This window comes from Fukomys damarensis, unplaced genomic scaffold, assembly GCF_012274545.1.
Source record: "Fukomys damarensis isolate Sample0158 unplaced genomic scaffold, DMR_v1.0_HiC HiC_scaffold_28, whole genome shotgun sequence".
In the NCBI taxonomy this organism is placed as follows: domain Eukaryota; kingdom Metazoa; phylum Chordata; class Mammalia; order Rodentia; family Bathyergidae; genus Fukomys; species Fukomys damarensis.
Window position 1 is genome coordinate 5,370,445 of NW_022900940.1, and position 16,690 is coordinate 5,387,134.

The 16,690-nt window shown below is 41.2% G+C and overlaps 1 protein-coding gene across 3 annotated transcripts in view; it reads right to left on the reverse strand.

The window, feature by feature from the left end:
- The window catches only part of Foxp1 (forkhead box P1), a 487,831-nt gene that overhangs the window by 364,738 nt on the left and 106,403 nt on the right, over positions 1-16,690 (reverse strand). The window lies entirely within an intron of this gene.

The following is a 16,690-nucleotide window of genomic DNA, read 5'->3' on the forward strand; positions in this document are numbered from 1 at the left end:
GGCTGGAGCAGGAAGAGGAGCTAAGCCACAGGAACAGGGCCCAGGACGGTGACCCAGAGGGCTCCTGAGCCCAGAGAATGCAGGCTCCCACGCAGTCCGCAATTCTGCTTCCGCTGCATCTCAAAGGCAGGAGGCGACCGTACCACCTGCATCTCCAGCAGACAGTGGCTGCGCCCTCGAGGTGGAGTTGGCTTTACTAGAATTTTCCCTGAATGCAATTCCGAGTAAGCTGAAGTTGCTGGTGGATCAGTCAACTCACTCTCAGGCACTTTCAGAAAGGTTTTGCGAATAGCTTCGGGGAACAGGGCTTTCCCAGGCCAGGTCTGTGCACAGGTCCCTGAGTGCAGCGTGCCGCCTCCAGGACCTGGAGATGATGGAAAGGCCTCTCTCTAGTATGGGAAAACGGAACTAGAGAACCAGAAGATGCCATGAGCTGCCCGGAGAGTGTGTGTCACCCTCTTTCACTGGTGAAGGCAGGAGTTATTCTATGTTTTCTAGTGTATGTTTTCTAGCCTAATCAACAGGAGAAGTTGAAACTGAAAAGGAGATGTATGCTGTGTGGAGGTTTGTGATTTGAATAGTCTCACATCTCCGGAAACTCTGTGGGCTGTCTGTCAAGCAGCCCTCAGCAGAGTTCAGAGAGGGTGCTCTCCATGGGAGTCACGTCTAGACGAAGGGTAGATTCAGGCCACGTTTGACCAGAACGTTTTCTAGGCACCGACTGTCTGGTGTGCACACACCTGCGAACTTGAGAACTTTCCTTCTTACAAGATGTACTGTGTTGCCCTTATTCCTCTCCAGCAAAGCAGCTTAAAAGTATGATAAAATATTTCTAAAGATAATTCAACTAGCAGAGGCTGTGGCTGTAATCGTTCGAACTTAATGGGTGAACTCATTAATGAGTAACTGCCACAGTGAGAAAGAGGACCATTGTCAGCGGCTTATCAGAGTAATGAGATAACAAAGTTAATTATATTGTCTTCAATGGATCTACACTTGCTTCCTTTTGGGTCCAAGACTGCCAAACATTCGTTCTGATGCCCCCAAGTTGTTCCTCTTAACAAAAAAACTCTGCACAGCGCTCCCCAAAGACACAACGGCTGGTCACAGCCCTCAGAGCAGGGCAAAGCAATTGGAAAACTTTTCCACCCTTTATTATCTACTTGTAAAATGTTATAAGTCTGTAAACTAGTTAATTTATGAGCCATGTTAATAATTTGCTCACCCTTGATCACAGATTTTGCAAACACAGTTTCCAGGGATATGGGAGGATAATTTGTAGGTCTGGCTTCTCTGCCGAGGGGACACTAACTAATTTGACACAGTAGCGTGACACTGATGGCTGGGCCCACTAATGACCATGCTCCAGATGCGGCTGTCAGCCTGTCTTACCATGGAGGAGTCGGCCTGCTTTCACTGCGGCTCAGGACTCAATGCCCAACTAATTATTCAGACAGCGACATTAATGAGAGCCCCCGTGTTTACTTCCAACATACTAACCAGCGCTTAGCTTCCATTTGTCTGATGTGGTCACCGATTAAAACGTGTTTCATGAGTAGGAAAGTCAAACTTTAATAAAACAAAGAAGCAACAGGGAAAAATAAGGAGTGGCTGATTAGAAAACAAATCTAGTCAACTCCACTTGTTTTCTGTCTCAAATGCCACCAAGGACAAACAGACAGGTAGGAAGAAATGCTATAAGCACCAGGCAAAGTGAAAGGAATATTTTTAATCACGCACGTCCATGGATAAACTTAAATTTTTGACCAAGGCCCCGGGATCACGATATGGTCAGGAACAGCTTCCATCTGAAATAAACTTCACTAAATTTAGAAGTCTCTGACCGCATATTTTAAAGTTAGTTTTTTCATGGGGCGATCAAAAGGCTTTAATGTGCTTCTTCAACCTCACAAAAGTTTGACTGAATGGTCCCAAATATGATCTCCGAGATCAATAAATAAGTGTTGTGTTTTTTTCCAAAGCTATTGTAAAAACCACACCTTGGAGGTTTTTTAAAACTGTTTAAATATCCTTTCATATATCTTGTTTCTATTCCACTTACCCTTGTAATCAAGTTCTATTTTAAATTAAATTTCTATTTTTGTATGATGAATTTTATCCTTCATTTTATGATGATTATAATCCTAAAATATTCATACAATCATAATTTAAAATGAATAACTTTTTTAAAAGGTAGGCTGAGATCTATTAGAGATACTGAAAAATTGAAAATGCTCCTGGGCCAGAGATTTAGCTCAGTGGTGCTGCTGCCTGCCTCGCAAGCACAAGGTCCCGAGTTCGACCCCTGATTCCAAAAAAATTTAAAAATGAAAATGCTCCTGATGGGATTCACTGAAGAATGTGAAATTTGAATTAAATAACAGGGAAATATTTCAACAAACATTCTCTCTGCCAACCTGGCTAAGGAATTCTACTCGATACTAAAATTGACTTTCGATTTCAGAAAATAGCAAAATCAATATGAGACCACGTAGAACACCTTGGCAGTGAAAATGTCACTGCATACAAAACTTACTTGAGATAGAACTGTAATTTTAGAACACCAAAATGCCTAAATGGTGTACAACATGTGGCAAGTAGATTCAGACTGCAATTTTTTAAAAAGACATTTAAACAAGTATACAGATAAGCTATTTCAAAGCAGCATGACTATCTCTGAACGCTGTTCTTTCCATGGGTTCCTACTGTGGAGAGGTTCACAGAACATTTCTGGACCATTTCTTTATGGTAAGCATTTGTCTTTCATAATTCTCTAAGAAAATATGTTCAGTCTATAGCCAAAGCTGTGTAGAGTTCTTCTAAACTATTTCTTCTCCATGGACACCAACATGGAATGTATCTCCTGTCATCTCAGGTAGCTAAGTGGGTCTCTGTAACCAAGTTGTGGCAAAACATACACAAGTGAGAATACGCTGCTTTCATTCTGATCCTGAAGCCACCTGCACCACCCCAAGGCCCTCTCTTTCCCATAGTCATAAGCCCAGGGATCCAGCAGAGAACTCCTGGCTCTCGAAGACATGGATCACTGGATGTAATAAATGTAGATCCCTGAGTTCTCACAGGGCAGGGACACCAACATCACCATCCACAGCAACCAGGCCAAGTGTGAAGTGTTTCTGACTCAGGAATGTTTGCTACAGCTGACAGTATCTCCCTCTCCCTTTGCCCTCCCTTCTGAGTACACGTGTGTGTGAGTGTGTGTGTGTGTACACACATGAGTGTGTGTGGGGGGGATTGAATCTAGGCCTCATATGTGGTTGGCAAGCTCTGTCCACTGAGTTATAACTCCCAGCACTCACTTTAGAGGGGCAGGTTTTGTTGTTTTATTGATGAGGACTGAGCCCATGGCCTCATGTATATGACATGCATGCTCTATTACTGAGCTACACCCTAGCCCAGTGTCTCTGACTTGAATAATACACACACCTGTTTAATTTCTTGGGGCTTCTACATGAGTCTCCGGACAGCCCAAAGTAAGAATAAACACTCTAAATTTGGAAAACGACTGAAGGTACTTTGTTGTTATAATAGCTTCTCGAACTGAAGTAAAGAAAGATAAAGAGAATCAACAGTTAATGTTCTTGAAATGTGGTCAGGCATGTCCTTTCTTAATTAATCTTCACAAAGCCTGGAGAGAAAGTCTGATTCCTATTTTGTAGACAAGAAAACTAAGTGGCTAAGAGGTGAAATACAAGGAGATGGTAACTGAACAATAACCCAGCTGACATTTTCATACTGGCCTTTAATCTCCAACCTTTAGAGAAAATATTTATTTCCAAATACAAAATCTTAGCTGCTTCTTATAAAAGAAAAAAATCTATGACCACCTCCAAATTCAAGACGACATTTTAAACACAATTTGTGATGGGAAAGGGGTAAGCTGCAATACAACCGGCAGAAGGTCAGAAACTTCCGCAGAGGTTTTGAAAAGGCAGTGACAGAGGGGATGTGTCTCAGATGCTCTTGCTGATTTTTAAAAAAGAAAGCTACATTTCAAACAAAATAAATACATACTGAGGCTACACGAATTGTCGAGTATTCAATGTTAGGAACATTTTTATATCCCTATTGTTAATATATAAAGCTTTTTACCGTATCTTAGTAGTTTTTAAAAATAGGGTTGGCAAATTTTTCTGTAAAAGAAAACTCAGTGAACACATTAGGTTTCCTATCACAACTGCTCAGCTCTGCCATTATGCCATTTTGGTAGGAAAGGGATCAGGAACTATATGTAAACAAACAGGCGTGTTCTGTTCCAATAAAACTTTATTTACAAAAACAAACAAAGGCCCACAGACCATAATTTGCCAACTGCTGCTTTACTAAAATGGACACTCCACATACTCAAACATAACACACTGTAATTTTTTCCTACGTAAAACAGTGAGAAATAGGTGCTGGTTAGCATTTTCCCTCAAAGCGTGTGATTGCCAGGAATATACTTCTGATGTTAAAAGGAGTAGCTTTTACCCGCCAGAGCTTCAGGAGATGACAGCCGGGAGGACTCAGACTCCATAAGGTTCAGTTCTCTGATTTCAATGTTTGATTCTCCTCCGCTCAATGACACCTTTCAAAGGGCTCATGAACAGAACGACCACACCCTGTGCCATCATGAGCAGTAATACAAAAAATATTTCCAACAGAAAAAAAAACTGGAGTATTCTTCTATGGGTACAATCAAGTACCTTTGTTGAAGTAACGTAGGTAACAGTTACCTTAAAGTTTCAAGGTGACCTTATATTAGGGACTTCTTTTTTATTTGAAGGGGAGCAAAATAAATAATTCGTAATTTTAAAATGGCACTGGAAGAGTGAATGCTGAGAAGCCAAAAAGATATCCTTTAAAAGTTTCAAAGTCAGGCATGAAGTCTCTCTAAATTAAAACCAAACAGTTTTCTTGGATTTAGGGGATGTTCTTTGTTAAACAATTTCAAGGTAGGAGTTATGTGTCCAGTGACTGAATATGCCAGAAAAAACATATCAAATACATTCTCCCATTATTCCCCCAAGAATGTAAAAGTTATCATAACAAGGATTTGGGGATTTAGGGGGTGGTAAAGCTCAGAGAAGTACATGGAGAAATAATTTTGTAAAAGAATCTTAGTTTCCCATTTATGTTTCATCATAACAGGAAAGAAAGAGTACAAGATGACTTGAGGTATAAAAAGAATACATTTTATGAATCTGTTTTACCTAAAATGCCAATCAAAACAGAGCAAAAGCAAGTAAATGACAGTCCAGTCTGACAAAGGAGTATTTTGTAATCATTAAGAATGATACTGGAGATGGAGAAATGTGTTTGTACGCACGTTTTAACATGACAAAAAATTTTATCTGCAATAATTCTCAAGTGCATAACAATATGCATTACCAAAGGCAAAAAATTAAATTTAAAAAAAGTATCCTACAGGAATTGGATCTTTTTCTTTAGAATTTTTTGTTTTCCAGAGTTTCCAAAACAAAGTAATTTCTAAAATACTAGTCACATAACTTAAAAAGTTGTGTGATCTTTCAAACTGTTCCTTTATTAATGGTTCCTCCAGTCTTTCCGTCAGACTGGAAGTGCCTGGGAACAGGCACTCACACGCCACCTCTCCTGTCCCAAACACAGCCAGGACGACACCTTGTACAGTCAGTGAACGTTCCCGGAAGCAACTGAATAGAACTCCTTACTTTTTACAAGTTATCTTAATGAGATTCCACAAATTAAAACTTCAGTCTTTTAAAAGAAATGAAATAATACTGTTTAAAGAGGTTGACTGTGGATTATAGCTGTAAATAAATTGCTTGGTGCAAAATTGTACTTTCCCCTCTTTCCTTTTCCTACGATGGCACAAAAGAATATGTCTTTTAATAACATCAGTTTTGAGACAGGCAGGGTGTGGGCAGTAGGAGGGAGGAGACCTCTGGTGTCAGCTGGGAGAAGGCACCATGCTCTCTTCCCATTCAACCCCTCCTGTGGAGGCTCCTCCTCCCGAGGCCAGAAACACACGATAAATACGGTCCTCATTTATCACTGTCACACGCACACACACACAAGCATGCTCTGCTTTCAACTTCCTCCTTGTATTCTCTCAGTGGCTCCCCAGTACTCTTAGGATGGAAGACACAAGAGCGGGAGAGCTTTCCGATAGGAAACATGGCTCTCCATGACCTGGGCTGTGCAGACCTCTCCGGCATCCAGCTTAACCATACATCTCCCCTGGCTCTACCACGTTCCTCACTGAGCCTCTGTCCCAGGCGGCAAGAAGGGGAGGGAAGGAAAAGAAAGGAGGAAGACTGCGGACCAGAAGAAAATGCCCACTCCTATCCTGAGTGTGACCATGGTCAGCACTGAGGGGGAAAATGTCTCTTTCTTGTTAAAAAATTAAGAAGTGTATCACGAAGTACATCACACTGTGATGTATTTTACTCTACTTAAAAATATCATGAACAATTTCTAAAATCATTTTCTGGATAAAAATAAACAGGTGAGTCAGCAAAAGGTTCAAGTCTGAAAGCAATCTCAGTACTCCCCTTACGGTGCAGCAGTGGTTCTCGGCCAAGTCCCTCATGATGGCAAGTGGTAATGGGCCAGGCTGTGCTCAGCAGCACCTCCTGTCCCCCAGAGCTGCAAACGCCAGGAGAAGAGAAGCAGCATCAGCTGCAGCACACAAATGGGACGGCATCGCCCATGGAGAGCCTGCACCGGTGGAGTCAGGGAGTCATGACAAGGGGAGGGACATTCCCCGGATGGTAGGAAGGCAAGCTACAGCCAGCTCATCAACAACCAGGCCTTCTCATCACCACGCAAGAGAACCAGCTCTTGGCAGGAATGTAAATGAAAGATATCCTCCTGCTGCATGCAAAAATTAGCTAACGTGGCAGGGTCCCTCTCTTATTCTGGGTTCCTGGGAGGACAAGGGCATTTTATTGCTGAGGAGGCTACAAAAACTAAAGGCTTGGGCTTTTATAACTCAGTAGCTAAAACCAACCACACAGCATGTGGAAATCACTGCACAGTAACTAATTTCATTTCATCTTCCTCTTCCTGGCCACACAAGAAGGTTATGCTGCCCATTCTCCATGGCATTTCTGTTGGGACCATGTGACTGATGCCTACTCAATGGGATGGAGTGGCAGCAAGATAGACTCTATTCCTCCTCCCCGGGCACCTTAGAAACCCTGTGATTTGTGTGACAAGGTCCAGATGGAGGAAGTTCCACAGACATGCATTAACAAAAGGCAGCACCACAGAGACCTTTACTGTGTCAGGCTACCAAAAGCAGTGGGTTGTCACAGCGGCTAGCTTAACACATCCTGACTAAGATCCTTCATGCCGCATTACAGCCCCCATTAGGATCTACCTGAAAACAAAGCTGATTTCTGCCTTTGCCTCTGCTTCTCCTGCCATGACCTCATGTGATCCCATCTTAATATTCTGTGCTGCATGTTCCTTTCAGGAAAGACCACCACCAGATCTCCCAATAATCAGCAACTGTTGAACAGAATGACTGAGAATACTGAAGGAAGGCATCCAATGGCCGGTTATTTCTCAATATTTCCCACGCACTAGAAACTATGTTTGACGTGGAATACAGCTTGAAATTGAGACAAATGAGGTCTCTGCCCTCAGGAAGCCCAACCTCCCAGGAAACACCAACAACCGCACCTGGGGATGATTAACACAGAGATTCGACCTGAGCATAAGGGGTCAGAAGAAGCTTCACAAAGAAATGATTTGCAAGGCATTAGGTGAAAGGAGACTGAGTGAGAGGGAGCCAGGGCTGTGGAAAAACGAGGAGAACGTGTGGAGGATTCCTCCATGGCACTGCTAGTCGAGACAGACAGGAGCAAGCACAAATACTTTAAACATCCAGTCCTTAAACAGGCCCTTAAACAACCAGTCTCTCTGCCTTCGACAATGGCTTCAAAAATGTGATTCAGAACCAGGCCTAGTGGTGATGAGTCAGGAGGTCTGGAAATTCGAGCCGATATATACAGATATATACGTAGTGTGTGCGTGAGTATGCAATATGTATCATACATATACTTTACATATCCTAAATATGTTTCCTGATTCACTAAGGCTGCAGGAAGGACAGACAATTCAAACTTCAAATCCACATTGGGTGCTGCTATTGCTGCAGCCGACGCCAGACATCAGCACCGAAGATCAGCTTGGAGGTACTGGGCTTCTGGGCTACACGAGTGCATCCCTAATCCACGCCCTGCAGAGAGGGGCTCCTCCTGCACCAGGATCCAAGGAGGAGCTGTCTCTGATGCAGGCTCTTCCAAGGGGTCCTGGCTGGCCTCAGGGACCAGCTCCTTAGGCCCTCCTGCAAGGTGGCTGCTGTAGGAAAACTCTGAGACTGCAGGCCAGTCCTCTGCCATGGCACAGGGCTCTGCTGACATCCCCAACCTCAGCCCTGGCAACCTCGTAACTCCTCTCTGCTGCCAGCCCCAGAAACCATCTAGAGCTAGGCAGGCCTTTGTGCTCCTCACCACACTGGGCCTGCAGCAAACCCTGAAGCACTGGCTAGACTCGGCCAGGCTCAGAAAGCAAGTCCTCTGGCCCTCCGTGAATGGCAATCACTCTTAGCTTAGGTCTGAAGCCAGAAGTTCTCTTTTCCAAGTTCCCTGACCAGACTCCAGGGCCTCCCGAGGTGTGTGGTGTCTTCCCGCTTCTTTGAGTGAGTCTCTGTGCTTCTCTCTGGGAGAAGCCAAGCCCCATACGCAAGGCAGTGTCTGGGGTATCCTTGCTCTGCACCCTCACCCTGCTGCTAGCAGCACAACTGTCACACAGCCAGCACACAGTAGATGGTCCCTGAGTAGATACATTACGTGATCTAATTATCCTTTGCTACCCTTTCCTTCAGAAAAATAAAGGAAAAAGGAAAAAAAAATCACCCGGAGCTGTAACAAGTTACAGATCCCAGAGTGACTTGCAATTGCATGCGACCAGACTAAAATGACAGAATTGATGCTTCTATGCTGGGATTTCAGGCATCAGAAGTTGAAGTGGAATAAAGACTGAAAGAGATTCTTGCTCACCATCCCCAAGCACCGCAAGTGGCTCACATGTCCTCTGCAAGCCACCTCACACAGTATCTGTAAGGTGGTGTTCTTAGCCCAGACTTCAACTTCCTTCCCATGTCACCCGCTCCCGCTGCCAAATGCAAGAAGAAAATTAGATACTACCTGTAGTTCTTTGCAAGATGAGCTCATCTACCTTGGCCGACTCTGTAAAACCACTTCTAAGTGTTGTATGTTAACCACAGTTTGCAGTTTTATCACAGGTGTTTGACTAAAAAGGGGACAAAGTCTTTTACGATAGTTACCCAAATTATGCCATTGAGTATATTCAGTACACACCTAAAAGTTGACAGAATCTTTTCTTTCTATACCATGGCAACCACACGAGTTAATGCTGCACAACTTTGCGAAGGGCATCCTATATGCTTCAAAATGTTCACGCCTTTAAAAAAAAAAAACATGTTAAAGTAGAATTTTAACACAACCTGTCATAAAAGCTGACACTAGTACACTGGAGAGGAAATCAAATGACATGAGTTGTACCTGGCAGTTCCACAGAATATAGGATAAATACTCTTTGTAAGGCAGCCAAAGCACTGGTTAGAAGTTCAGACAAGGAAGATGAAGTGAATGAATATTCAGACTGTACTACACTGCAAGATTTTCTATGATTGCAATAAAAATCATTAAAACGCACACCACTTCACAAACCAGCACAATGGGGTAAAAAGTGGCGCTGATTTCTGGTTTGCACATGGACTGACTTTCCGTGTGGCCTTGGAAAAGTGACACATCCTCTGGGCAACCCCAATAAGGAGCCGAGTGAATGCATGCAGTTATCTCAAAGGGTCTCTGTAGTCCACACGGCCGTGAGGCCTGAGCATCTGTGGACCCATGCCTCGGTGGGCAGGCACAGAGGTGAGCTCACCTCTCCTCACCTCATTGCAAAACCAGCGCTGGGCAGAGCACCATCCTCCAGCGAAGCCCAAGGTGTGTGATGGCTAAACTCTGCTTTGTTGTCTTTGTTGTATCTGTTCAAATAAAGTTATGTCTCCATATACCGCAGGAGGGTGAGTTGATGTAGTAATTACCTGTTACTCTTGACAAGTAAGGTAATTAATGTAGCAAAATACCACTGCAATGTGTGTAAATTTAGACCACCATAATTAAAGCACCCGTCTGTTCAACAAACTGTTCAATTAAGAAAAAAATATTGACGGTGTACATTTTTTGAAATTAGAAAACGTATGGAATGAATGAATCTCCCTGGTTGACATCCATTTCTAGAATGCTTCCTCAGCAGGAAGCATCCATAAAGGGGACATAACAGAGTAACTTCCACTAAGACACACAAGTATTTTTATACACATACTTATACTATTAAGTCTCTTGCACAAGTATTTTTATAATTTTCACTCTATAAAATACAGGCCAACCAGAAATTGAAAATGTAAAGTCCAAAACTACTGCAAATATCAAATAGCTGAAAGGTTACTATGGTGCCACTATCCAAATGCCACAACCTGAAGCTAACCACTGTGTCTTTGCCATTTTTGGAAAGCTGGAGATACTGACCTCTCTACAGGCAAATCACATAGCTACAGCATTCCTGTTTCCAGTACTCTGAAGAGACAAGCAATGGCATCAAAGTGGGCTTCAACAATATTTTGACTTTCATTTCTTCCTATGTCTATGTCCACTGGCCATTTTCAGACCTAAATGTTAATATCTTGGTCAAGAAGGCTCCCTGTCCATTTCCCTATAACAAAACTTACCTCCTAGCTAATATGCTAGGAAATCTCCAGTCATTTCAGGAATTATTAAAGCTGAAGACCAGGAAAGAGAAAAAGAATCTGCTACCATATCAGTAGACAAGTGGGTGCTTGAAATTCAGAGTGGGGGGAGAGCTAGGAGGAAGAGACAGGAGGGAAGGAAAAAAGGGAGAAAAGAAAGGGAGAGGGAAAGAAAGGGGGGAGGGGAAGAAGAGCTTCTGATTCCTGATCTCTATGCGCTGAAGTAAAGAACTAGTCAGGCTTCTTCCAGCTGGCTCTAAGAAGGAATTGCCAAGGGTTTTTCTCTTGATTTTCCTCAGATAAATTCATTGGAAGACACAAGTTGGCCTAAGTAGAGAAATAGCTGGAATTCAGACAGACCAAACAGTCTGATAAGAGAAAGAAGTAGGAAATGATTTTGGTGTCATTTAATGATGTATACATTTTCTATCTTTTGTCTTGGTTCTATATTTCTGTATTCTGTATATCTTACTTTGGGAGTTATAAAAATCTAGAGAGCCATACCTAAAAGCCAGCTTCAACAGAATTCTCAGCTTATCACATTGAAACTAAGTCCTAAATGTCCCGTATCTGAGAACTTGGATGCATCCCCAAGTAAAGAATAAAGAGTAAAAGGATACATTCCAAGCTGCAACAACAGAGGAAATGAAATGGTATCTTTGAGTAAAATACTCCAGTTTCACACCTGGAAATAACAACCACGTCATGAAGAGACAAGGGGGACAAAATCACTTACTCTAGCTGTTCAGAAACAAAGCAGAAAGATCTGTATGAGGAAGGTAACTAACTTTAGAAAAGTAGACTCGGAACTTTGTTCCATGGTAACAGTGCAGGGTTAACTTTTAAAATGAGAATTTATTAACATGTTTATAGCTTCAAGGGAGGCTAAATCTGTAAAAGGGACACAGAATTTTTTAAAAATATAATTTGAGTGTCTGATGCAAAACCCATGGGCTGAAAACTAAAGCCTCTGACCTTCAAATGCTGGAGAACTATCCATAGACCCAAGGACAGTCAAGCTGGGTGAAGTAGAGAGTGAAGCCTCCCAAACCAATCTTTCAAAGATTACTCTGGGTGGCATTTAATGGGCTACGTCAACATTCTGAAATTCCACTAAACCATTTCATGTCAGCTCTATCGTTTGAGCTTAACAAACTACTGAGGTAAGATCAATCCCATCTTGCAGGCAAGTAAACTAAGGCCCAGAGGCCAGAAGTGATGTGACTTGGTTCCCAAAAGCTACTCTCTATTTAAACAATTTGTCCTGGGAACAAGATAAATATGTCTCTTGTTCATACTGCATCAATTTATAGGGATTAATTCAATGATATGATGGCCTTACTACATAGTACTTTCAGTTCCCAATTGTGTCTTAAAATCTGTACCTGAAAATTACTTCACATGCTAGCAAATATGTTCAAAAGCAATGGAGCTGTAAATTGTTAAGGAATCACCCAAGTTGGGGGATAAAGATCTGGTTTCCAATCCTGACTTGGCCATTTAATAGAACTACCAAACAGGAACTGATTTGGGACCAATAAACCCAAAACAGCCTAAGTAGCGAGTTATGCGTGGTATTTACTTCAGCAGAAAGCTTGAGAGAAACAAGATCATCTTCAATTTCCAACTTTAAATAAATCTGTTCTTAGCTTAACTTCATTCTAAGCTTTTCCTACTGACCTTCCAGTAGCATCGCATCATGGACCTTGTTCATTTCAGAAACAGAATCTGAGAACCACAGAGCAGAGTCTGACTGTCACAGGTCAAGGACACTGTCTAGATGCAGAAACAGAGCAGAGACATTTAAAGACAGTAAAGAACAACAGAGAAAGAAAGCGAAACAAAGAATTATCAAGATGATATTCTTCCTTACTTACAGAAACTTGAAAGTGAGTGAAATAAAGACTAGATGCTTCATCCTTTGCATTCTCTAAATTAAAAAAAAAAAACGAGAAAAAACTAAATGGCAACAAGGTGAACAAGCATCCCTGAACTGATGCCCGCGTATGAAAACACCTGAGTCAATGTTTCCCTGGTTTAAGCAACTTTAGAAAGAGTCCATCAGGCCGCAAAGATTCAGTGACATAAAATTGAAGAGATGTTCTTCTCCTTGGCTACCAACTGCAACATAACCGAAGGCTCAGTGGTGCCCCAGCACAGCCAAGGCACAGCAGCACTGAGCTGCAGGTGTGCGGAGGGAGCCCTGTGTACACTGCAGGTGCCCTGATGCAGCTGGAAGTGTTTCAGATGCTTCCAGAAGTCGTCTGCAGTCATCTGCTTGCTCACTTCTGGATCACACTGCTGATCCCGTTAGAACTGTTAAATATGCCGATATGTGTAATCTTCAAGCTGATCGCCTTTCTACGGGAGATACTGTTTTAAATTGGGCATCAAGATGTGGAGAGGTGACAAAGACAGTTCAACACCCTCCGATCCCCAGTTCAATGCCCTATTATATACTTAACTCCACGCAGGCCTCCAGCAAAGCCATAATACCCTGAAATTATTTTATTTTATTTTTTGGTATGTTTGCAGTACATAATGATTACACTGATTGTGGGAAGTTGGCATATGGACTAAAATGTCTTTTACTTAGTTAGATATACAAGTACCATATAAAGGGGAAATTCTTTCACGTACCATACCCTATGCTGAACTCTTTTGCATAATCATTTAACCCAAAGGCTCCTAATAAACTATAGCATTTTCAGTTCCTAGAATGAGGTAGATGTTTTTTTCACCTCTATTTTCAGATGAGAAAACTGAGACTTAAAATATTAAATAATTTTCCGAAGGTCACAAAGTTACTAAGTAGCTACACCAGAATTGGAAACCAGATCTTTTTTTCTCAATTTGAGTAATTATTTAATAGATATACTACCAAACTTTAGAACATACCAGCTAATACTCCCAGTATATGGTTTCTGGGCTCATGTTGATACTGGAAAGTAATGCAACTTGGAAAAACACCTTTGTGTTAAGAGGCTGTTTTGAAATTAAAAATATTTTTGGAACTAATAACATAGAGAGATTATTTTTCAGGTAACAGTAATCACTGTTATCCTATGAATGTGATATAGAAATCCTTCTCTGCTACAGAAGATCATATTTTCCTAGGATTTGGTGTTTCTGTCTATGAGAATATAAAGCAAAACATCAGAATAATGTAATCACATAAATTTTTGCATCCTCACTTTCCTATTCCAAATTATGAGATAAAGCCACACTGATCCTGGTTTTCTGATACAAAATTTTGCCAAGAAACAATTCTTGGATTCCTCTCCAAATTGTATGCAAAAATGGAATACAGTAAAAAAATAAATAAACAAACCAGCTTTACCTAACATTGAACAATTTGATGATCCACAACAAGGAACGACAGAGAGTAGCTGGATAAAGAGATGCTTTTCTGAGTCATTTTGTTTCTTGTCTTTTGCCAGGAGAGAGAGGCTACTCGCCTTTGGAACTTCCAAAACATAAATTAAGCAACAGAAATACCAAAGGGACAGGGGTTGATCATATACACTATTATAATGCTTATTTTCTAACCAATACTATCAGAAACAGGAAAGAGGATCAATAATTAATTGGCAAATATTTATGTCTTTAAAATCTCCTGGTGTCAAAAGTTGTTTTTTTCCTTTAGTTATTTTTGCTTCTTGGTTTAAAATTTAAAAGCCATTCTCTCACCTTCTACCCCCCTTCACTAATCACTGCGGTTTCTGGAAAACACTCCCTTTCTCTGATTCTCTTCATCGATGAGCAATTCCCATCCACATCTTTAAGAATGTCAGGAGAAAAAAATGGGTAAGACAAACAAGCAAAAGCAGTATTTCTTAATGTTCTACAGCTGAATCATTAAGGAGATTTTTGATGGTAAACACAGCACAAAGTCACTGAACTGAATCATGAGGAAGGTGTTTTTCCAAAGTTTTGGCTTTTCCAATTATATTAAAGATGAAACCACATCTCGGTGCTGGACTAACACCTGGTGTATACTCAGTCCATTTTTTACAAGCAGCTTCATGCCTTCAGTTAGTGAGGAGTAGGCTAGGGCGAATTATACCTTGTAGCCAAATCCAGTGGGCTGCAATTCTACATGTAGCTCATGAACTTAAAATAGATTTTGTATTTTCAAATGATGGGGGGAGGGACCCAAAGATTAATATTTCCTAACAAAACATTATATGAAAGTCAAACTTCTGTAACTATGAAGTCTTTTGCGGGAGAGCCGTTTCCATTCATTTACCTATTGCCGCTTGCTGACTTGGGGCAACGGTGGGAGAGTTAAGGATCTGTGACAGTGACTACTTGACCTGTGAAGCCAAAATACTTACTAGTTGGCTTTATAATCTGTGACACCACCATTGGTGCTCTTTCCAGTGTACGTCTGAGGTTACCAGCCAGCTATATCGAGCAACTGATATCATTTTTCTTTAAAGATCAATTAAAATCTCCTTTCTAAACATTGAGATATATCCTCAGAATGGATAGGAATTTCAAGGCTAGAGAAGCAAAGGGACAGGGGTTGATATTTAGATCAAAAATCATGAAAAATATAAGCAAAAACATTCGGAATGCCTGACCATGGGAAAATTTGAAAAATGATGAACCAAGAAGAGAGGGGCAGGCAGAGGAGGGACTGGGAGAGAGAACTACAGGCTATGTAAATAAGACATCGAGATGTGGCAATCTGTCTTCTAAGGTCAGAATGGAGTTTGAAATGTGGACTCCTAGTGGACAGAAGGTCAGAGAGGCTACCCAAGAACATCAGCTTGGCCAGCCCCATCATGGGGAGCGGCAGGTACTTATTTTACAACCAGAAGGCCCTGACACACTGGCCAAGAATTCCTAGTCTCGCAATTGGGAAAGCAGTCGATCCAATACAACCAACTCTGTGTAAGTCTTGTAAAACAATAGCACAGGGCCAAGGCGTTCAGCATGAGTCTAGGTCAAAGGCTTCACAGCAAATATTGTGCTACAGTGGTATCATATCCAGTGTGCTTCAAGAAGGTTCCCTTTGCTTCCCTTCACTCTGGTGGAAATCTTTCCAAAACTCACCACACAGGGAATGCTTTCTGCATCTTAGAAATCAGATCAGATTGCCACTGACAATATTATCAACTCTTCAGTGTTTGATAGGCAGTGTTTATTCTTTATAATGACATTTCCTCAACAGTTTGACTACTCTTTTTAGATATTTCTTTTTGTAAAACAATCTCACATTACTGTGTTTGTCTCTCATTACTTTTAGTAAATATGTATCTCTTCAGAGGCCTTTCCACTAAGCATTGTCCCCCAAGGCAGAATTGGTTTTTGGTGGTTCCACTAACAACAGTTTCTAATGTTGAATCAGAGACATTATCGCAGTAGTGCTGAAATTCATCATCTTTTTCTTTCCATAAGATTAATGTTTTTAAAACATACTAGTAATACTTAAAACGTGACATATCTCAAAATAAAACTTTGAAATGCTGAATTTTAGATTTTAGAAATAAAACTAGTACAACCGAAAGTCATTTTTTTCCATATCTGAACAGTAATTGAACTGATCATCATTTCTTAGGTAAAACTACATTTAGTTTTATCTGCTATTAACTCAGAAGCCTGAAACAAGAGACTCATCTATTTTTTTTTTAAACCACAAACAACAACTTCTACTAAATTGTAGGCATTCCTACCAACATGGCATTAGAGAGATGCTAAGTTTCTTAAGGTTTCACCAACATTTATTAAGAATTAAATGGGCTGGGGATTTAGCTCAGTAGTTTTTGGTGGCCTGCCTTGCAAGCGCAAGGACCCGAGTTCAATCCCCGGTACCAAAAAAAAAAAAAAAAAAAAAAAAAAAAAAAAAAAAATTTC